The sequence below is a fragment of the Ursus arctos genome, unplaced genomic scaffold (genome assembly GCF_023065955.2).
Source record: "Ursus arctos isolate Adak ecotype North America unplaced genomic scaffold, UrsArc2.0 scaffold_36, whole genome shotgun sequence".
Lineage (NCBI taxonomy): Eukaryota > Metazoa > Chordata > Mammalia > Carnivora > Ursidae > Ursus > Ursus arctos.
In genome coordinates this window covers 9,834,357-9,857,095 of record NW_026623050.1, presented here as the reverse complement: position 1 = coordinate 9,857,095, position 22,739 = coordinate 9,834,357, and positions in this window count along the sequence as shown.

Genomic DNA, 22,739 nt, shown 5'->3' with positions numbered 1-22,739 from the left:
GAGTTGGATGCTTAAATGCCTGAGCCTCCCAGGAGCCTCTCAGGCATGTTTTCGTCTCCCTTGATTATCTATCTATCTATCTATCTATCTATCTATCTATCTATCTATCTATTTATTTATTTTAGTTCACAATAACAAAAACATCTTTATTACTAAAATTACTGTTACAATTCGGCACTGCACAGGTATATTGGCAACGTGATAAATATTTCTTAGTCTAACTTAAGGCTGAGTCAAAACTATCCCAACAATGCTGCAGACCTTGTATCTGGCAGCCGTAAGCAACATTGCATACGTATCATCGTAACTGTAGCCTGTGTCTCGCCTTTTTAACTTTAAACATTTGTAGTTGCCTACAAACTAATTAAAAAGTTGTTTTTATTATTATCTTCTTACCATACCCCCAGAGCATATATTTTAACTCATGCACACCAAAAGCATATATAGAAATTGTAAAGTGGTAATAAATACCCATGAATCGCACATTTGAAATCCAAACCACGTACTCCTCCTCTATTCATTCTAACTGCCTCCTTCTTTCAGCATCTTTGAGAATTTGGCCTCTCTAATTTATATTATTAGCTTAATATTCACTTAAAATAGTCTCAAACTCAGTATAGATAGCTGCATCTGGCTTCAGTATGTGGTTATTTTGCAGCTCATTAATGCTCTGAAATCTGTGAACATATTTATTTAGAAGAATTGGCAGGCAGAAAATTTTGTCTCCAGTTCGATCTACACCTCTCAGTGTGTGTAACTGTGACTGCATATGGCCTCTTACACACATTCAGAAATGAATTCCAGCCCCCCCTCCATTCTCTGAATCTCTTCTCTCTCTCTCTCTCTCACACACACGCACATACACATATTCAGACACACATAAAGAAAAGGATCTAGAAAAAGAAAAGATAAAAACAGCTCCCATATGATCCATCCACCATCTGTCCTTTCCTATCTGTCACTGCAAAATGGGGCAAAAAGCTCACTCTTATATTCATTTCTCTCTTTTCATCCTTATTCTCTTACTCATGCTGGGTTGAAGACAAAGTGGGTGTGCAAAAGGCGGTCCATTATTTCCCTTTTCAGTGACTCCAGGGAAGCTGTCAGCTCCCAGGAGCCATCAAGAGATGCTCTTTTATGGTTACATGGGGAACTCTGAACACTTGGTGGGAGGTGTCTCACAGGAGAAAAGTCGAGAGTCTGTCAGCCACGGCTAGTACTGCCATCCTGTCACCAGGTGGCAAAGGCAAATGTGTTCTGCCAAATAGCCTAAAAGCTTATCAGAGAGGAAAGACTGATGGATTTGCTTATACAACATGCTCATTTAATTCCTGGGATGTTTTATTTTTGTATTTGGCTCTTCAATTTTAGGAACACATGTCTTTATGGCTATTATCTTTTGTTCCCCCTTCACCTCTTTGTGTGTGTGTGTGTGTGTGCGTGTGCGTGTGTGTGCGTGTGTGTGTGTGTGTGAATATGTGCATATATGTTACACGTCTATATAGCATAGGTCAGTTCAATAGGCATTTATTAAGGCATCCAGGGATCCAGGACACAGTGATGAATAAGATGTGGTCCCTGCTGTCAAGGAGTTTATGCTCTAATGGTATTTGTCATTCTGAAGAGAAGATTTTATACATAGGAACCACGTTTGTTATGTTATACCAGTGGCTACTGCTGGAATAAATTTGTCAACAAAATAAATAATGATTCTATTATATTGTAACCCAAATAATATAATAAATATCCATGATCCACACTGATATAAATAATTAATTGAATAAATAAATGAGGGAGAAGGGACACATATTACATAGAGTATTAAAACCTAATAGGGGCGCCTGGGTGGCTCAGTCGGTTGAGGGCCCAACTCATGATTTTGGCTCAGGTCATGATCTCAGGGTCATGAGATTGAGCCCCGCCCCCGGCTCTGTGCTCAGTGGGGAGTTGGCTTGAGATTCTCTGTCTCTCTCTGCCCCACCCCTTGCTCATGTGCTCTCTCTCAAATAAATAAATAAATAAATAATAAACAAATCTTTTAAAAAAGTAAAACCTAATAGGACTTTCCAGAAAGTACAGTTCAGTCATAGGAAGCAGAAGAGAACCAATTTGTGTATCATTTAAATATAATTTTTATATTTTTAATTAAAATTTTCTAAATTTTGAAATAATTTTAGACAGAAGAGTTGCAAAGATAGTACAAATCTATATTCCAATATAAAGTTCCTATGTACCCTTCACCTAAGTTCCCGTAATACTAACATGTAGCCATGGTGTGTTTATCAAAACTAGGAAATTAACATTGGTACTATACTATTGGTTAAAACACAGATTTTATTTAGCGATCACCAGTTTTTCAACAATACCCTTCTTCTGTTCCAGGCTCCTATATTGAATTTACTTACCACATCTCCTAAGTCTCTGCCAGTCTCTGACAGTTCCTCAACCTTTCCTTGTCTTTCATGATCTTGACACTTCTGAATAGAGAATTTTTGCAGAATGTCCCCCATTTTGGGTTTGCCTGATGTTTTCTCATTCTTAGATTGGGGTTAAATAGATTTTTGAGAAAAATCTCCCAGGGGCCATGTGCCCTTCATAGCACATCCCATCAGGGTTATGTGATATTGACATGTCTAATTACTGGTGATATTAACCTTGATCATTTGGTTACCATAATATCTGCCAGGTTTCTCCACTGTAAGTTTAGTATTTTTTCCCTTTGTAGTTAATAAATATTTTGTGAAAAATATTTTAGGGCTACATCAACATCCTATTTTTCCTTACACCATCACCCACTAAATTTTGTATGTCTGAAATAAACTTTATTTTTTTAATTAAAATAAATTTTATTTTAGAATAGTTATAGAGGGGTGCCTGGGTGGCTCAGTTGGTTAAGCATTTGCTTTGGCTCAGGTGGTGATATTGGGGTCCTGGGATCAAGCCCCACATCAGTCTCCCTGCTCAGTGGGGAGTCTGCTTCTCCTTCTGCCCCTCTCCCCCACCTCCCCACTTGTGCTCTTTCTCTCTCTGCTCTCTCTCATGCTCTCTCTCAAATAAATAAATAAAATCTTTTTTTATTTTTAAAAAATAAATACAAATTAAAAAAAGAATAGTTTTAGAGCGACAGAAAGGTTGCAAAGACAGTATGTAGGGTTCCCATTTCCCCTTCACTCATTTTGCCTATTGTTAATATCTTACATATCAATTTATCACAAGTACTGAACAAATATTGCTACATTACTGTTAACTAAACTCCACAGTTTATTTAGATTTCACTACTTCACCCAATGATTCTGATATTCAATTGATCTTACCCTTAACAATTATTACTGTGGGGTTCTAATGGTGATTTTTTATTTCCATTTCCCTCATTTTTTCTATGTCATTAATTGGAATTCTTCTGTAAGGAACAATGGTCCCTTCTCCATTTGTTTCCTTATTCAATCATCTATTTATATCAGTGTGGACTCATGGATTTTTATAGTATCTTTTGGTGTGTAGTATCATATTATCATTATTTATTTATTTATTTATTTATTTTTAAAGATTTTATTTATTTATTCAACAGAGATAGAGACAGCCAGTGAGAGAGGGAACACAAGCAGGGGGAGTGGGAGAGGAAGAAGCAGGCTCATAGCAGAGGAGCCTGATGTGGGGCTCGATCCCAGAACGCCGGGATCACGCCCTGAGCCGAAGGCAGACGCTTAACCGCTGTGCCACCCAGGCGCCCCTATCATTATTTATTTTGTTGATCAAATTATTCCAGGTCTAGCCATTGGGAGCTCTTTCAAGTTAGCTTCCATGCCTTTTAAACATGCTCCTATCTCTTCTTTTCCTTTTTAAGGTTTTGGGGGACACTTCCTTACTTTCTGGTTTTGTACCTGTAATTTTTTATGTAAACCTAATAGACACTCTTATCCAAGAGACTATCTTTTAATTTAATGTTTATTATTTTCTTCCTCAGTTGACATTTTAACTTTTTTTCTTACATATTCTTATCATCCAAACATTATGATTATCCCAAATTACTCCGAAAGGTCAAGGTGTGAGAAAGGAAAGAGGATGAGACGGAGGTGGACAAGGCTTGCTTTCCCATTCCTTCCTTTATTTATGGTCATTGGCAAGTTACCCAACCTCTGTAAGTCTCAGGTAATTCATCTGCAAAATGGTGATAATACTAATAATATTTACCTTGTGGAGCCATAAAGATTAGATGAGTTAAGTGTCATAAGACGGGAAAGTACCTTCTTTATAAAGTTTATATAAAGGTTATGGAGTTATCTCTATATCATAGCACAAGGGCACTGTCTCCAATCCTTTTAATTCTTTAGTAATGGTTGTTAAGAAAATGTTTTTATGATTACACAGAGAGGCCCATTCAAGGCAGAACAATGAACAACTGAAATTGTACTAGCCAAAAAACTGAGCCTGGAACCGGATTAATGTATTTACTCAGATGCAATCTCATTTCTATAACTCTATTCATTCAGAAAACCCGAGGATTATCCTGGTAATAAGCATGACCCCTCTGTCTTTCAAACATAAAATGAAGGCTTTGTCCCCGTTAAAATATAAATATGTCCGGATCAAATTATTTTTCCTCCAAAGTCATGCATATGTTTCCTAAACCAACATAAACTGTCATGTGGAAGCAATTCAAGTTGTAGAGTCTGATTGTTTGACCGGACTGGTCACCCACCTTGTTCATCAGTCAGAGAGATCAATGGAGTTCCCATTACATACAGAGAATACGTGCTGTGGGCACCACCCTGAGAGTCACGGGCTTAGCACGTGTCCTTGCACAGAAAGAAACCTACCCTTGTGTTTCCAGGACCTGAAGCTCAAGAAGAAATCATTTTTATGACTTTCTGAAATCAAACTGGAATCTAAAGTTTAAGTAAATACAATGTGACTACAGAGAAATGTAGGCAGGAGCCAGGACAGTGAACTGAAAACCAAGATCAACGGACAAGAGCTTTGCACTCTCTCTTTTTTAATGGACTGTTTTGTTATTTCCCTCTTTTTGTCCAGTGTCTCATTGTCTTCTTCAAACTCTTTTTTTTTTTTTTAAGAATTTATTTGCGAGAGAGAGAGTGAGCAGGAGAACACAAGGTAGGTGAAGGGGAGAAGTAGAAGCAGACTTCCTACAGAGCAGGGAGACTGACACGGGGTTCGATCATGACCTGAGCCGAAGGCAGACGCTTAACCGACTGAGCCACCCAGACACCCCTGTCTTCTTCAAACTTTACTGTTTGACTTGACCTAATTCTTTATGGATACAGAATAACACTGGAGACCAAATAAGTGTTTTATGCTGCAATATTTGAAAGAGGTTCGACATAATGCATCGTTATTCCTGTAAAAAATTTTATTAGAAGCACACGGCACTCCTTCTACAGCAAATCTAAAATAACCCAGTAATTGGCTATGAAAAATTTTGCATATAGTAAACTCAAAATTTGGAATAATACAATGAAGCTCCTGAAAACGTCCTGTTTCTGATTCTAGCCCAACGCTAGGCCCTTTCCCCCTCCTCCATGAAGGCTTAGCAATGGCATTCAGACTACTGATTTTAACAGGATCTGCAACATTATCTAGAAAGCATAGAATACAGACCAGGAACCTGGTTACCTATAGTAGCCAGAGACTCTCCTCTCTCTTGATTCCATCTTTGGCCTCCTATTTCTTGCCTCCGGATTTTATTATTTTCAGCACCAACATGGAAGGATTTGAACTTCAACTTCTAAGATTGAATATGGTAGCCACACAACAGTCTTAAACAGAAAAATGGCCTATATTTCACTCCTTCCTTGATTTTTATAATTGTGGAACTGTAACCAGGCTGCACTATGGCATTTCAGCACTAAGTGGAGCCAGTCACCCAACTGCCTTTAAACTTACAAATCAGCAAAGAGCACAGCCCACTAACCTGAAAACCTGACTTGGTCTACGGGTTTGCAAATGGACAGAGCTGAAATTTAAGAGTGAATCATCTACTTAATGCATTTGAATGCTCAAGCCTCCAGACAGATACCAGGTGAACAATTCTTTTGGCTCATCTCACATGGATTAAAGAAAATGGATCAAATAAACTCAAGCAAACAAAATTATTTGTACAATCTGATTGTCAATCCCACTTTGTTGCAAACTTCTACAAGTCAGGGACCTACACATTGGTGTTTCAATTTCTGATCTGCAGAATGAGAATGGGCCCGTTTGGGGATGAGCACGGGCTAACAGGATAATTTGTAATAATGTTTGAGTGATGCTTTTGTAAGAAACTATGTATTTGTATAGGGACAGGTTTGCTGAAGGTAGAATATTGGGTCATGGGAGTCAGTTATGGGGTGTAGGAGACCAATGGAGAGGTAATAAAAAGAGTCACAAAACCAGTTTTGTCTAGAAACTCTGCACAGACAGAGCAAACCATCCAATTTTTTGAAAGAAACTGAGATCCTAAGTGTAAAAGATGAACCCTTAAATTTACTTCACTACGTTCTGCCTTAGTTTCCTTACCTGTGAAAAGAAATAAGAATGCTTACTTTCGCTTCATTTTCAGAGACAGGATGAAAGGGGGTTACAAGGCTTAAAAAAATTCTCTATTTCAGTTTCTGGAGACTATGGAGACTTTATCTTATGGGTGAGGAACTTGGTGCGGTATGCCTCTTCAAAGTCAAGTGCCTGTCTGAAGTCTGGCGCTGTGCTTGCCCTATGGGATGCCCGATGGAGTGAATAGACAAACGTGGTACTGCTTGATGCTTTCCAATCTTCCTTCCCTTTATCCACTCCTTTGCTCAAGAGACATTTACAGGTGCCTACTCTGTGTCAGGCATTGTGTTAGGCATGGGGAAGCCAGCAATGAAAACTTCTCTCTTCTTGCAAGAGTGCATTGTGTATGTGAGGAAACCAAAGAAAATGGAACAGTTATAGTAGAACGCAGTAGGTGCTGTAGAGGGTGGGGACAGACTTCTGTGGGGACATGGAACAGAGGCTCTTACTCAGACTGGGGTGAGAGAAGGCTTCAAAAAGACTGTGGCATTTGGGCTGAACCTTGGAGATCAGTGGAAAAGCTCAGAGCGCTGAAACAGCCTACCCACAGCAATATCTAATAATAAGCTACAACTAGAAACAATGTATGAAGAAGGGCTAGATTGAGCAATACAGAACAGACTTGCCCTGAAAGGGATCACAGGAACTCAGAATGAGGTCTTGCTTGTCCGTTTACTAATGCATCATTTCCATTTGACTTACTATTAAGAGAGGGACTTCTCTGGGTCTTCTTTTCTAACTTAATGGTTGTAAGGAGTGGAGTATCGTTCTGTGGCCAAGTCTCCAAAGGCGGTGAGAGAACTGAGCTTGCTGACACGGTGAGCTCATGTCCTTTCTCTCCTCTCTCTGTCAATCTCCCCACATCTTTAGTTCATATTCACGGCCCCTGCTTCCTTCTCTCCCATTTTCTTACTAACTCCTTGAGTTTTGACTTCCATCCCTGAATGCTTTCTGTAAGACAAACCAGTATTCTTTTTTTCAGTCAGTTTTATTTAGTTCATATTCTCTTCTCAGCAACCTTCATTCTACGGACCATACTCTCTGACGGATGCCTTTCTTTAGTATCTTTTGATGGTCCATCACTCCTTTGCTTTGTCAGCATTTCTTCCCTTTCTTGTCTTCAATTGTGTGTGCCCCTAAAGTTGTGTCCTTGGCCTGGCTTTATACTCATTTTCATGCTCATTTTTTGTGCCCTCCCATTCCTTTATACCTACTCCATTCCAGATTCTAAGACTTAACTTTTAACCTGTGCTTTTTTTCAGAAGACATGATAGTATGCTGGTCGAAAGTAAGGTTTCTGGCATCAGAATGTTTGAGTTCAAGGGGGTGGGGTAATGGGATAGGCTGGTGATAGGTAGTAAGGAGGGCACGTATTGCATGGTGTACTGGGTGTTATACGTAACTAATGAATCATGGAACTTTACATCAAAAACCAGGGATGTACTGTATGGCGACTAACATAATATAATTAAAAAATATTACTATGAAAAAAAAAAAGAATGTCTGAGTTCAAATCCTGACTCCGCCACTTACTAGCACTGTCATCTAACTTCCTTATCCTTCAAGTGGAAAAAATAAAACTTATTTCATTGGATTACTAGAAGATTAAAATGTGCAGAATACAGTAATACAGAAGAGTGCCTGTTACATAATAACTACCCTGTAAGTATTAACGCATTATCCTCATGCTCAGATCAAAATTTAAAATCTGCTCTTAGGACATCTCCATCTGCATATCATTTGAATTCAGTCCTTACTTTCAATTCCTACAGCTTTTCCCTTCTTGTAGATAAGTGATTAAGTGGTCTTTTGGGGCATTTGGGTGGCTCTGTCGGTAAAGCGGCCAACTCTTGATTTCAGCTTAGATCATGAGCTCAGGGTTGTGAGATCCAGCCCTGTGTCAGGCTCTGCGCGGAGTCTCCTTGTTCCTCTCCCTGCCCTCCCCGCGCTCTCTCTCTCACTCTCTCTCTCTCTTTGTCAAATAAATTAAAAAAAAAAAAGAGTATGGTCTTTTGAGTCAAACCTGGATTAATATTTCAATTCTACTTCTTACCAGCTATACGACCTTATAGAACATACTCCATCTCTCCAAGCCCTCAGTCTCCTCATCTGTATCTATAGCATGGAATTGGTGTGAGGGTTAAATTTGGTAATACATGTGGATGAGAGGATACAAGTATAGGGTAAACAGTTAACAAATAGCAGTTATTCCATTGCTATTACTGCCTGATCTCCTATATTCTGCACAAACGCTACATCTTCCGCAGACTGCTCCACCCACAATGCTACTTCCTTCTTCTGACCTTCTGCAGCATTTGTTATCTGGACCCCTATTCGACAGCATACATCACTGTGTATTGCCATTTACCATTTTGCTAATATTTCTTCTCTCCCTGGTTTAAGCCTAAGCTTTTTGAAGTTTGGGATCTTGTCTTACACCTGCTTGTAGCTTTAGCATCTAGCCCGGTGTTTGGCAAATAAATGGTGATAGACAACCCTATTCTCACATTTCAAATGTCCAAATTGGAGTGATTATCTTTCTTTACAAAATCTGCTGCTCTTCTCAATTCCTTTGACTCTGTCTCTGTTAAGACCCCACCTTTATTCCTAATCTAGTCTAGAAATCTTTGACACTTCTCATGGATTTCTTATGTAAAAAAATCTCACAGTTCTGCATGTTCCTGGCTCAATGCCTATCACACAGCACTTGTTCAATGAATGTCGAATGATGAATGACTCAAAATATAAATTTGTATGTATTTATGTATATGTATATACATATGTATATATGTTATATCTATATGTGTGTATATACACACATATATACACACATATATACACACATATATACATATATACACACATATATACACACACATATATACATATATGTACACATATATATATATATATATCTTACTAGATTTTTTAGATTTTTGTTTTGAAATGTTTCAGATTTGCCTCTTTTCTTTATCCCTAATGACACCACCCTGGTACAGATCCTCAAGGACTCAAGTCTAGAATATTGAAATAGCTTTTTGTCTGGCTCCCTAATTTTCTTCTTTCATTTTAATCTATCTTGTGTATGAGTCCTAGACAAATATTATTAAAACGCCATTACTAATCATAAATATTACCGCATTTAATCCTCACAACCAGACTTTGAGGATGGTTTCTCTACAGCTTATGAAATCAGCTAATCCTCTGAGGCTAGTTTTCAAGGTTTTCCACAGCTTGGAGTCACTCTACTTATCTCACATTTTCACCCATCAATATCCATCACAAACTCCATGTTCAGCCCAAGCTGGTACCACTAGACTTCCACATTTTCCTTCATATCTACTCCTGGTGTCATGTCAAATCCTGCTTTAACCAAGGTATCAATCATGAAGTACCCTTATCTTCCTTTTATCACTTCAAAATTTACCCATTTTTAAAAAAGAAAACAGAGTCACTACATGACACTTTCTTGTACTGTTGTAATTTTCAGTTGTTTAACTCTTTTTCATATAACTCTCTTGTAAACTTACTAAACTCCCATATAAAATCATTATTCTACCTGCCTTGTAATTATTTGCTCCAACTTTTTACTGTCTAATTATTCTATGTGGTTAGTAAGTATATTCTTCCTAGTAGTATCATAAATCTATTAAAAGAGTTACAATTCTTTGTACGTTCTTCAGTGTCTGTGAGCTGAGTACAAAGTAGAAGCTCAAAAATACTTAATTGACCAATATTGTGGAAGTTAGTATGATAAAGTTAGTGTTTGGGGAAGCATCTTTCTCAAATTTTGATCCAAGATACGATCTATGATGTTCCCAAATAATTGGATTCAATGCCAGATTATGTTGTCTGTTCTATATTGACTAGTAGGTAAAATGTTATCATATCACTTATTTTAATAAAAACAAAGTTTGCCATTGATGAAAGGTCTCTCCAGATTTATTTTTTAAATCTAAATGGGATGCCTAAAAATGTTCCATAAAAAGGAATAAAAAAATTACAGAAATCAAACACCATTTGAAGTTTCTATTTCTGAATGCCAGCTGGACAAGCAAACTCAAGGATATTCATTTCAATCCTTCCAACACTAATACCATGGACAGCTCATGGCTGCTCTCCCTCATAACGAGTCCAGGTTCTGGACATGCCAAGACTTTAGAATTTAGAGGAATCTGCTGAGTCCAACTGCAGGGCTGGTTGGTGGTTGTTGTTGGATGCTAAGAAGGGGATTGTGCCATGAGAAGAAGACAGACACTCTAAAGTGTTTTCTTTTTAAATCTTGTTAGAAATGTGCGATTCTGTGGTGACATGGTGTGCTACAGGATTTCATTCAGTGCTGCATTAGGGAAATAGATGCATGTTTGTGTGGGGGTAGAAGGAGCTGTAGATACCATCCTCTTCCAGCCCTCCATGAGTTTGTGGAAAGTTCCCTGGACCAGCTCAGGTCATGATCCCAGGGTCCTGGGATCGAGCCCTGTGTTGGGTTCCTTGCTAAACAGGGAAGCCTGCTTTTCCCTCTCCCTCTGCCTGCTGCTCCCCCTGCTTGTGCTCTCTCTCTCTGTAATAAATAAAAAATCTAAAAAAAAAAAGACATATTAACATTAAAATGAAACTTTCGGGGGCACCTGGGTGGCTCAGTGGGTTAAGCGTCTACCTTTGGCTCAGGTCATGATACTGGGGTCCTGGGGTAGAGCCCTGGGTTGGGCTCCCTGCTCAGTGGGGAGTCTGCTTCTCCATCTCCCCCACCCCTCTCCCTGCTCTCGCTCTCTCTCTCAAATAAATAAATAAAATCTTAAAAAATAAATAAATAAAACGAGACTCTCCTCTTGTCAATATCAGTGTTATTAAAAGCCATTTGATTGTGTTAATTACTCCCCTCAACTTTCTTTTTCTTTTTCCCACTGCTAGATGTTCCCCTAAGAGATTGGTTTCATTTTCCGTGGTTTTGATTTATAATGAATATAATCTTCTATGAGCTGCTTCTTTCACTTACCATTTTGTTCTTGAGATTTATCAATGTTAAATTTGTTTCAGCTGTGGTTCATTTATTTTTTACTGCCTCACAGTATTTAGGTGTATCATATACCCTGGTTAATCTATTCTTTCTGTGGTAGTTTTGGTTTCTCAGTTTTTGCTGTGATCAACGGTGCTGTTTTGAGCATTCGTAGACTTATCCCCTGACTTACATGTGCCCGAACGTTGAATGACTTAAGAGCGGAATTGCTGAGTCATAGCGGGTTCACAAGTTATTCCCTACGCCTATTTTCCCCCCGACACCTATTTTTAAGTGCAAATTACATTACCATCATGTATGGATGAATGTCCCATGGCTGCACATCATTGCTCACCCCTGATTATGTCAAAGTTTTAAAAACTTACCACATATCAGATAGGAAAAAACTGTTTCATTGTTGCTTCCCTTTGCCTTTACAAGGCAACTAATAAAGTGCAAGTTTTTTCATAGAGAGAGAGAATTGAAAGAAAACAATTTTCTTATTGCTTTAAGTTAGTTAATGTCATCTTTGCATATCACCTAAAATTATTTCCTGTGTACTCCACCTTGGCACTAGGAGAAAATTTAAATTGAATCACTTTATGTTTCTTTCTTTCTTTTTTTTTAACTTTTTTATATAAGTTCTATGCCCTACGTGGGGCTTGAACTCAAGACCCTAAAGGCAAGAGTCACATGCACTAATGACTGAGCCAGCCAGTTGTTCTTAAATTGAGTCACTTAAAAAAAACAAACAAACTGAAGAAGAATCCCCAAAAGGAAGTATCCCTATGCCATCAAAGTCTGTTGTACGCTTGGGTTTTCAAATCTGTAAAGCATAATTCCGTTAGTTTTCATATTATTCTAGGATCTTTCATTACAAAGGCTCAGGGCTAATAGAAGGAGACCTTTCAATGCACCTACATCACCTCCTCTGAAAACTCAAAGTTCGTGGAGGTCATCTGCTTATTTAGTGGTTAACAAATACAATAGATATTAAGCTATGTACCCAAAACCTTGGCTTGGAAGTCCACAACAAGCTGAAGGGAAACAAGTCAGCAGAATTACAGGGAGAAACATTGTAGGTCTTTAGGAGTGCAGTTGGGGTAACCTCGGAAGGAGAGAACACGTGTATTAGGAAATCTGGGTAGATTCAAGTAAATTTTCTATTATTTTTAAGAGAAGTTTTCATTTATTTGAAAGAGAGTGAGCAAGGGGAGGGAGAGAAGAAGACTCCACTGCTGAGCAGGGAGACTGACAAGGGGCTTAATCCCAGGACTCGGTCCCAGGACCCTGGGATCCTGACCTGAGGTGAAGGTAGTTGCTTAGCTGACTGAGCCCCCCAGGTGCCCCCTAACTGACTGAGCCACCCAGGCATCCCGTAAAAGTTTTCAAAGTAGGATGATCAACTGTCCTTGTTTTCCTGAGACTGAGGGATTTCTTGGGACATAGAATTTTTTAAATCAGGAAAATCTTCTCCAACTGAAAGGAAATTGGTCATCCTATTTTAAATGCTTCCTTCATGCATCCTTAACAAGCAGCACAGAAGTAGAGGCTGTCCTCCTGTGGGTGTAAGAGGGTGTATGAGATTATGCCTACAGAGCATCTAATAGACTTAGTCATTCCCAGAGTTCAGAAATCACTTTGAGGATATTATGAAGTATCAGGGTTTTTCCCTAAAAACGTGATTCAATTTTACTGAATAATTACCTGAAATTGAATGAAAGGGACAAGTGTCTTCTTGCAACACCCTTTCCCTCAATTTGCTATTAATCACCTAAGGGCAGGATGCCACTCACATAGTAATCTTTCCAGGGATTCGGGGACATTATTTGCATACTTTTGAAGATATTAAGTAACTAAAGGTGTCTGAATAGGAACACCCTCTTATTTGGCAGTTCAGCATGCCAGTGTTTTTTCACAAATCAGCTACTTGTCTCTTGAACTCCAAAGACATGATTTGTACAATCGATGTATACAAGACAATGTACTTTATACAAACAATGTGATTTTCATACAAGAAAATGTAATTACATTTTGTTTAATGTAATTACATTCAATAATCAGTCACTGAAATGCCTTCTCTGTACATGACACTTTGCTAGTTTAATTCTAAGCTCCTCTTATAAACTATATATAAAACTGAATTATACATTTTTTTAATTAAAAATCAAGATTTGGGGTTTTTCCAAATGTGCCCCTTGAAGATACCAATTCTCTGCAGGGAAACCGTTATCACGAAATGTGTAATTGTACAGTTTCCAAGCACCTCTCATTTAAAGCTCTGACAGAATTTTCTAGGTGGAAAATACAATACAGTATTCATACTCCATAATTCACTATTTTCATCATTTCTTCTTAATGGCATTCTTCTCATTCATTTATTGCATTATTTAAAAAATAATTGTCTAGGGGCGCCTGCATGGCTCAGTCAGTTAAGTGTCCGACTCTTGATTTCAGCTCAGGTCATGATCCCTGGGTCATGAGATCAAGCCCCATGTCAGGCTCTGCCCTGGGTATGGAGTCTGCTTAAGATTCTCTCTCTCTCTCCTGCTGCCCCTTTCCCCCTAAAAAAATAATAATTGTCTTTGGGCCAGACACTGTATTAGGAGTTGGGGAAACAGGAACAAGACAAAGTCCCTGCCTATGTGGAGCTTGCATTCTGGTGACTTTAAGACATTTAAAATGAAAAGAATAGGGAAAAAGTCTCCAAGGCATAAAGCTCTGACACCTTAGAAGAAAAGTATTAGCTAACCAAACAAATCCTGTCGATCTTTAGACTTGGGGAATCAAATGAAAGGGAAACAGAATAGTTTGGAACAAGAAATGATCCATATTGCAATAGAACCACAATAAAAAGAAAACAAAAAGCTAGAATCTCTACTCCTTCTGTCTTCTTTGGAATAGAGTTCCACAAAAAGGAATCTTTCGATGTAGACATAGAGTTACCTCCTCCTGTCCCTGAATCTTTTCTAAAGTTCTTGATAAACAGCTTTGTTTAATATATCTTGTTTGCTTTTTTAAAAAAAAATGGTTTGGGGCACCTGACTTTGGCTCAGGTCATGATCCTAGGGTCCTGGGATTGAGCCTGACGTTGGGCTCCCTGCTCAGTGGGGAGCGTGCTTCTCCATCTCCTTCTTCTGTTCCCCTTGCTTGTGCTTTCTCCCTCTTTCTCTCCCAAATAAATAAATAAAAATAAAATCTTTTTAAAAAAGCTTCTTTATTTATTATATACCTTCAGTTTTACTTTCATGGATAATCTGCTGTGTCCATGAAATTCTCGAGAATATCAAGAATTTAACTCAAGAATGTTACTGGGCTGGGGCACCTGTGTGGCTCAGTTGGTTAAGTGTCCCACTCTTGATTTCAGCTCAGGTCATAATCTCAGGATCTTGGGATCAAGCCCCGTGTTGGGCTCTTTGTTCAGTGGGGAGTCTGCTTGAGATTCTCTCCCTCTCCCTCTCTGTCTGTCCCTCCCCCTGTGCTCTCTCTCTCTCTCAAATAAATAAATAAATTAATAAATAAATCTTTTAAAAAAATGTTACTGGGTTAGATTTTTCTTTTCTTTTCTTTTCTTTTTTTTCTATTGGTACAGAGACCAAACTCTGAATAAAAAAAAGAAAAGGAAACTACAGGTCATTCCAATATTTATTTTGGCAAAGAACACAACTGCTATTATAAAAAATAATGCTTATGGTTAAAATAACAGCAGATATTTATTAAGCATTGACTAAGAGCAAGAAATTAAAAAGAATAGAAAAAATAGGTAAAGGACCTTGACCTTAAAGAAATTACCACTAGTGTGTTGTGTTAGGGACTAGAAAAGATGCAAAAGGATTCAAGAAGATTCTGGAGTAGACAGAGAGTATTATCCCATTTTCCCTTACTAACAGAACTCTGATCTTGACCAAGAGTTCACTCTTCCACCTGCCTCAGGAGAAACAGATCCAGCTTCGTAGTTCTGGAGACTTGATTAATCTCAACCAATCGGGATAATCACAACCCTTTAACGTGTAATTGGTTTAAGAAGAGGCATGTGAACCATCTAACTGACAGGTCATAGGAGAGGTTTGTTGGAAGCTTCAGGAAAAGGAAGTTCATTGATCTGGCTGGAGATTAAGAGGTAGAAGGGAGCCTTAATAACTACAGACACCCATCTTAATTAAGATCACTGAGGCCGAGGCAAGGGTAGCTTCAGAATGAGGCTTATTTTAGGAAGGCAAAGCAGACAGATGGAAAAAACCTAAGTTCTTGATCACGATTTTTTCTTCAGGGTTAACCAGCCCTGAAAGCTTCTTCTGCATCACTCCACCTTTCCAGTTTCCGGAGCCAAGAAACTTTCTTATTTAGGCCAGTTGGAATGAGGTTGATATTATTTTCGGGAAACTTCCTGCTTGGATGCCGGTTCCAACTTAGGAAGATTCATAATCTAGTTGGAGAGGCAGGACTCACTATATTTGATTGACTCTGTGATGCACTTCCTTTCCCCCACGTTGTAATATCTCTGAAATCAGGATATCTCTGAAATCAGGGTAAAATGCTGTAAAATTGTTCTCAGCCAAGCAGCAGCCTTATCACAGTTAGCAGTGCCTATTCATTTGTGCGCATGACTTCAGTCATACCGTTCCTATACTGATGCGTTAATTCTACGTATGATTTGAAATGCATGTATTGTTTAATTGCCATTTAAAATTAATGATTATATTATGATTCGGAATGGAAATAAAAGCTAAAGCACAGAGAATTGGAATATACATTTGATATGAATGGAGCAAATATTCATTCTTGGAGGAAATGCCACAATTCCATAGTTTCTTGTAAATACTTTATACAGGACCTGGGAAAGGAAGACACCCACAAGTATATGAAACTGTGTTACATTTCGTTACTGAGATGTATGTAAAAGAAATGTCTATCATACACCAAATGATGCACCTGAAAGTAAGAAAAAAAAAAAGCCAAATCCTTCAGAATAGATGCAGGAAATTTCAAAGTCCTGAGAGCTCGTGTTCTGGATTCATGCATGATACAAGACTGTGATTAAGGCACTGTGCTGTAGACAATGGAAACACTCTCAACTGTCTTTTGCTTCCACGAAACTAATTGCCAAGCTGATTTTTTAGGTGGACAGTGGTTATACCAACTGTGTACGACAATTTGTTTTCCTGCCATAGAGGAAGAGTTTTTAATAAGTTGACCATCTACTATTATTTGTGTGCTCAAAAGCCAGATCAGCTTCTTTTCTTTACGTAATTGGGATGTTTTGCTCCAGTAATAGTGTTACTATTGGTGATAGTGTTATTTAGCCCTGATAAAAATCTGTTTCAAGCAGTGCATGGTTTCACTTAGACGTAGAATCTAAAAGAGGCGAACTCGTAAAAACGGAGAGGAGAAAAGCGGTTGCCAGGGGCTGTGGTACAGGGTGGGGGAAATAGGAAGAGAATGAGAAAAGGGTACAAACTTCAGTTATAAGACGAATAAAGTCTGAGGATCTAAAGTATAATGTGGTGACTGTAGTTGATAACATTGTATTGTAGAATGGAAATGTGCTGAGAGAACTTAGATGTTCTCACTAAAAAAACAAATAATCAAAGATAAGTATATGAGGGGATGGGTACGCTAACCAACTAGATGGGGGAATTCTCTGACAATGTATTTGTGTATCAAATCATCATGATGTATGCTTTAAATACCTTATGATTTTATTTAGCAATTATACTTCAGTAAAGCTGAAAAGAAAACTTAAAAAAAAAAACCCACAAACCACTCGAACTTGGAACTCACACCGCTCGGTATAAATTTAGCTGGCTAGATCCTTTTTTTCTCCTGGAATCAGCCTCTGTAATCTTCATAGGGTAACCTGCACTCCTCTGGAAATGCTTGTGTGCTGCAGGATGGAGTTTTCTTTAAGGCTTACATGTTTTAAATGTTTACAGACATGTTTAAAGCGTAGAGAGCCTGCACCTGTAAATAGATCTGCTTCTCTAAACAGTCCCTAGAGGATCTCCATCCCTCTTCTCTCCTTTTATTTAATTCCGTACAATGTGAGATTCCCCTTTTTAAAGCCAGAGCTGATCCTGCTGCCTGTAGAATAACACACGAACTCCCCAGTCTGGTACTCAGTTTAATGGCAGCCTACCTTGCCAGCTTTAGCTTGCATCGCACCCTTCGAACGTTCTATACCTCAATCACATTCGAGCACTTGCCTTTGCCCAAACCTACCTGGAGTCTCTTTTTTCCACACCTTTGCTTACGCTACTCCCTGCTTGTGGGATCCTTTCCTATGATTCCTCCTGTTGGAATTCTTCCTATCCTTCACAGCTCAGCTCAAGTAGTTCTATTTCATATCTCATCACTGGGGTTCATGTTCCTCCCTTATTTTCCCATTACTTTCCTTGCTGTGAAAGCATGTCACATTACTACTACACTTGCTTTATCTTGTATTAAAATTAAGAGTGATTTATGTGTACGTCTGCTTTCTTAGACTGTGGGCTCCCGAGGGCAGTATCAAAATTTTTTATTGGTTGTATTCATTCAGCAATGAATAGGGCTAGCCACTGTTTTCTTTTTTTTTTTTTTTAAGATTTTATTTATTTATTTGACAGAGATAGAGACAGCCAGCGAGAGAGGGAACACAAGCAGGGGGAGTGGGAGAGGAAGAAGCAGGCTCATAGCAGAGGAGCCTGATGTGGGGCTCGATCCCATAACGCCGGGATCACGCCCTGAGCCGAAAGCAGATGCTTAACCGCTGTGCCACCCAGGCACCCCAGGCTAGCCATTGTTTTACTGCTCTCATGAAGCTTCTAGTTAATGAGGAAAGCCAGACATTAACAAATAATTATAAATGTGTTGAATATTACGATGGGGTAATGCAGGTTTCAACAGGGACAATACTGGGACATAATTTAGTCTGGGGAATTAGGGAATGCTTCCTGGAAATAACATTTAAATTGAATTCTAATGCATAGTAGGAGATAGCTGGGTGAAAGTGGGAAGGGAATTGAAAAAGAGGGTGGGAACAGTATCTAAGAAATCTAAGACTACAGAAATAATGATGTTTTCTTAGTACTGAAAACGGAGTTGTGGGGATGTGATGAATGAGGGAGAGTGTAGCACAGTGAGAGGCTGTAGAAGCAAACAGAGGCTGGACGATGCAGTCCTGAGAATTTATGATTTTATCCTGAGGGCAGTAGGAAGCCATTGGATGTTTTAATAATGGGGATGAGTGATGTGAGAATGTTGGGGTCCAGGAGCTAATGGTCGAGAAAGAATTCTTGAGACATCTCCGGTGCAGAAAAGTGGTTTTATTAAAGCACGGGGACAGGATCCATGGGCAGAAAGAGCTGCACTGGGGTCGTGAGGAGTGGCTGATGATATACTTTCCTGTTGGGAGGGGGTTAGGGATAGCATAGGTCTCTAAGGAATTTTGGAAGCAAGGTTTCCAGGACCTTGAGGGGCTAGCTGTTGTTAGGAAAAGGTCATTTACTACTGTCTAGTAGGACCTTAGTCATGAGACCCTTCAGATGTATGTCAGTGGGCCATATGCTTGGAGGATGATTGCTAACATATATCTTGGAGGGGGAGGTAGAGATAAAAGAAGTTTCTTTTTTCTTTTTCTTTTTTATTTGTTTATTTGACAGAGAGAGATAGCCAGCGAGAGAGGAAACACAAGCAGGGGGAGCGGGAGAGGAAGAAGCAGGCTCCTAGCAGAGAAGCCTGATGTGGGGCTTGATCCCAGAACGCTGGAATCACGCCCTGAGCCAAAGGCAGACGCTTAATGACTGCACCACCCAGGCGCCCCTCTTTTCTTTTTTTTTTAAGATTTTATTTAAAGGCTCCTGGGTGGCTCAGTTGTTTAAGCGTCTCCCTTCAGCTCAGGTCATGATCTCAGGGTCCTGGGATCAAGCCCTCCATCGGGCTCCTTGCTCAGCAGAGAAGGCTGCTTCTCCCTCTCCCTCTGCCTGCTGCTCCCCCTGCTTGTGCTCTCTATCAAATGAATAAAATCTTTTAAAAAAATGTTTATTTATTTACTTGTCAGAGAGAGAAAGAAAGCGAGAGAGAGAGTGCAAGTGAGCACAAGCAGGAGAGCAGCCAGCAGAGGGAGAAGCGAACTCTCCACTGAGCACGGAGCCCAATGCTGGACCAGAATCCTGGGATCATGACCCGAGCCAAAGGCAGGTGTTTAACTGACTGAGCCACCCAGGCGTCCCAAGTTAAAAGAAGTTTCCAAAGGAATTTTTATATGTTAAAATAGACTTACAGGATCCCAGAGGTCAGGCTAACATTAAGTTAAGGTGGCCTTTTGCCTTTAGCAAAGTATTAACATCTAACATGGAGGCAGTTGAGTTCCCAGAGGAATGTCACTCTGCCTGTCTCAAGGACTTGTCAATGGGCTTTAAATTGTAAGGACATTTTTTTTTCTTTGTTCTCCAGATCAATGAGGAGGTCAGAATTGGTTTTTTTAAGCGCACTTTAGCTGCAATATGAAGAATAGATTAGAAACACAAGAGTAGATGTGGGAAAGCCCCCCCCCTTTTTTTTGTGAGTGGAGGTTGGTTTTGTTTGTTTGTTTGTGATAATCCAAGCAAGAGACAACGGTGACTTAGATCCTTAGATCTTTGCATCCCCTATGAGGTCGAGTGCAAGTGTTTCCAGTACAGTTAATAAATGTCCTTTGAACTGGAGTTAATTGATTCATCTCATGTCAACTACAAGACACTACAAGGAAGTGTCAGGAAAACATTTTAAACAGTTGGGCATTCTTCTCTAGGTGACCTCCTCAGGTCTGTTAGTCCAGGGGCCACTTAGTCCAGAGCAAACCATTCCTTCTCAGGAAACTCCTGAAGATTCAGTATCAGGAAGAAAATGCTGTAGCTAAAACTACTGCCGGCCTCATTTTATAGGAAACTTCCCTATAAAGGTCACTTGTTAAGTATTGGTGGAAATGACATTCCTTTCTACTTCGGCAAAAGGAAGCTCACACTTTCTCATTAGCTGGCTCCTGCTTCGGTTGCTAATGTTTCAAAATATGCAAGTAAAATCTCTCCCTTAGCTTACTGCATAAAAAACAACAGCCTATGCTTTTCATCTTTTGTGAGGTTAGAAAATCAGTCCAGGTGTGGTTTTTGGTATCCCTGTGTCAGACCATTGTTTATGCTTAGTAATCTTTTTAAAATTTCAAGATAACCATTTATCATCAAAAAGGGAAGTGTCTGTGGGTATCCATATGTGTGATTCAAGAAGATGAGTCAAGGATGATTTATTTGTCAGATTTTCACCTTGAAATGAACATAATTATATCCAAAAATATTTAAAATATTTTTAAAAAGAAAAGAAAAAATGAACAGATATCAGAGGATGGCAGCCAGTTATGTAAGGCATAATTATTCCAGGGCATCTGGGAGATATCTATACCTGTATCTACCTACCTATATAGATATAGATAAGGATACCAAATAGATACATTAAAATATAGCCACCTTTTAACTAAGTGTTTTTTCACTGTGACAAAGCCAATGAAAATTGATCCTGCTTCCTTCAAACCCAGTGTTCTTAACTGTAGAGATAATAATACCTGCTTCAGGGGCGCCTGGGGGGCTCAGTCATTAAGCGTCTGCCTTAGGCTCAGGTCATGATCTCAGGGTCCTGGGATCAAGCCCCGCATCAGGCTCCCTGCTTGGCGGGGAGCCTGCTTCTCCCTCTCCCACTCCCCCTGCTTGTGTTTCCTTTCTCGCTGTCTCTCTCTGTCAAATAAATAAATAAAATCTTTAAAAAAAAAATACCTGCTTCATGAAGTTGTGAGGATTGAATAAAATCATTTGTTATATAAAAAAATAAGTACATAAAATATTCAATTAATGAAATAATATATAAAGATCATGCTAAGATGCTCTGCTTGTCTTTTCTACTCAACCTGAAAGATTTGCTATTATTAAGAACGATTACATTGTGGATTGGATTAAGGGAAATTTTTAGACATATTTTTTCCAGCTTTATTGTTATATGATTGACATATAAGATCATTTACATTTAAGGTATGCAGCCTATTGATTTGATACACTTACATATTGGGGTGCCTGGCTGGCTCAGTCAGTGGAGTGTGTGACCCTTGATCTTGGGGTTGTGAGTTCAAGCCCCACGTTGGGTGTAGAGATTGCTTAAAAATGAAATCTTTAAAAAACAAACAAACCACAAGGGCACCTGGGTGGTGCAGTCGGTTCGGTGTCCGACTCTTGGTTTCTGCTCAGGTCATGATCTCAGGGTCATGAGATTGAGCCCAGTGTCAGGCTCCAAACTCATTAAGGGGGTCTGCTAAAATTTCTCTCTCCCTATCTCTCTGCCCCTCTCTGCATGCCTGCTCTCTCTCTCTCTCTCTCTCTCAAATAAATAAATAAATCTTAAAATAAACACGCACGCACACACACACACACACACACACACAAATGATACACTTACATATTGCAAAATGACTATCCCACAGCCTTAGCCAACAGTGCCATCATGTCACATAATTACCATTTCTTTTTTTTTTTTTAAGAACATTTAGGATCCACTCTCTTAGAACCCTAAAGTATATAATACAGAATTGTTAATTATAATCACCATGCTCCACACAGGAGCCCCAGAACTTCATCTTACAACTGGAAGTCTGTACACTTTGACCTAGAGAAAATTTTAAGGTAGTTGCAATTTGTCTTTGGTTCAGTCCTCTGCTCCTTTCCGGTCCTATGCTAATCCCTGCTTCATTCTCTTCCATATTCACATTGGTGGCGTCCTCATGATTTCTGATTGCTCATTGCTTCCCTTTCTACAGTCTATTCAGACCTAACCTCTCCCAAAGTATGTTATGATATATTTCAAAATGAGTTATCTTTTCCCCTAACCCTCTTTAAACTCTCAGTCTCTTCATGAGCCTGACTTCAGCTAGATGTTAGGAAGAAAGTACTCTTACTAAACTAATTTGAATCAAAGCATTTGGTTGATTTAATCTTTATTGGTATATTTACATTTGGAAAGAGAACAGTCATTAATCCAAGCTGCATTGTAGTAGAGTTTTAAACTCTGTAGAAGAGATGTTTTTTTTTTTAGCTCAGGCAACAATTTACCTGGTAGTAGTTCTCAATCTTAGCTGCCTATTGGAATCATTTGAGAAGCTTTTAAAAAAGATCCCTCCTGCCACGACCCCACTCTCAGAGAT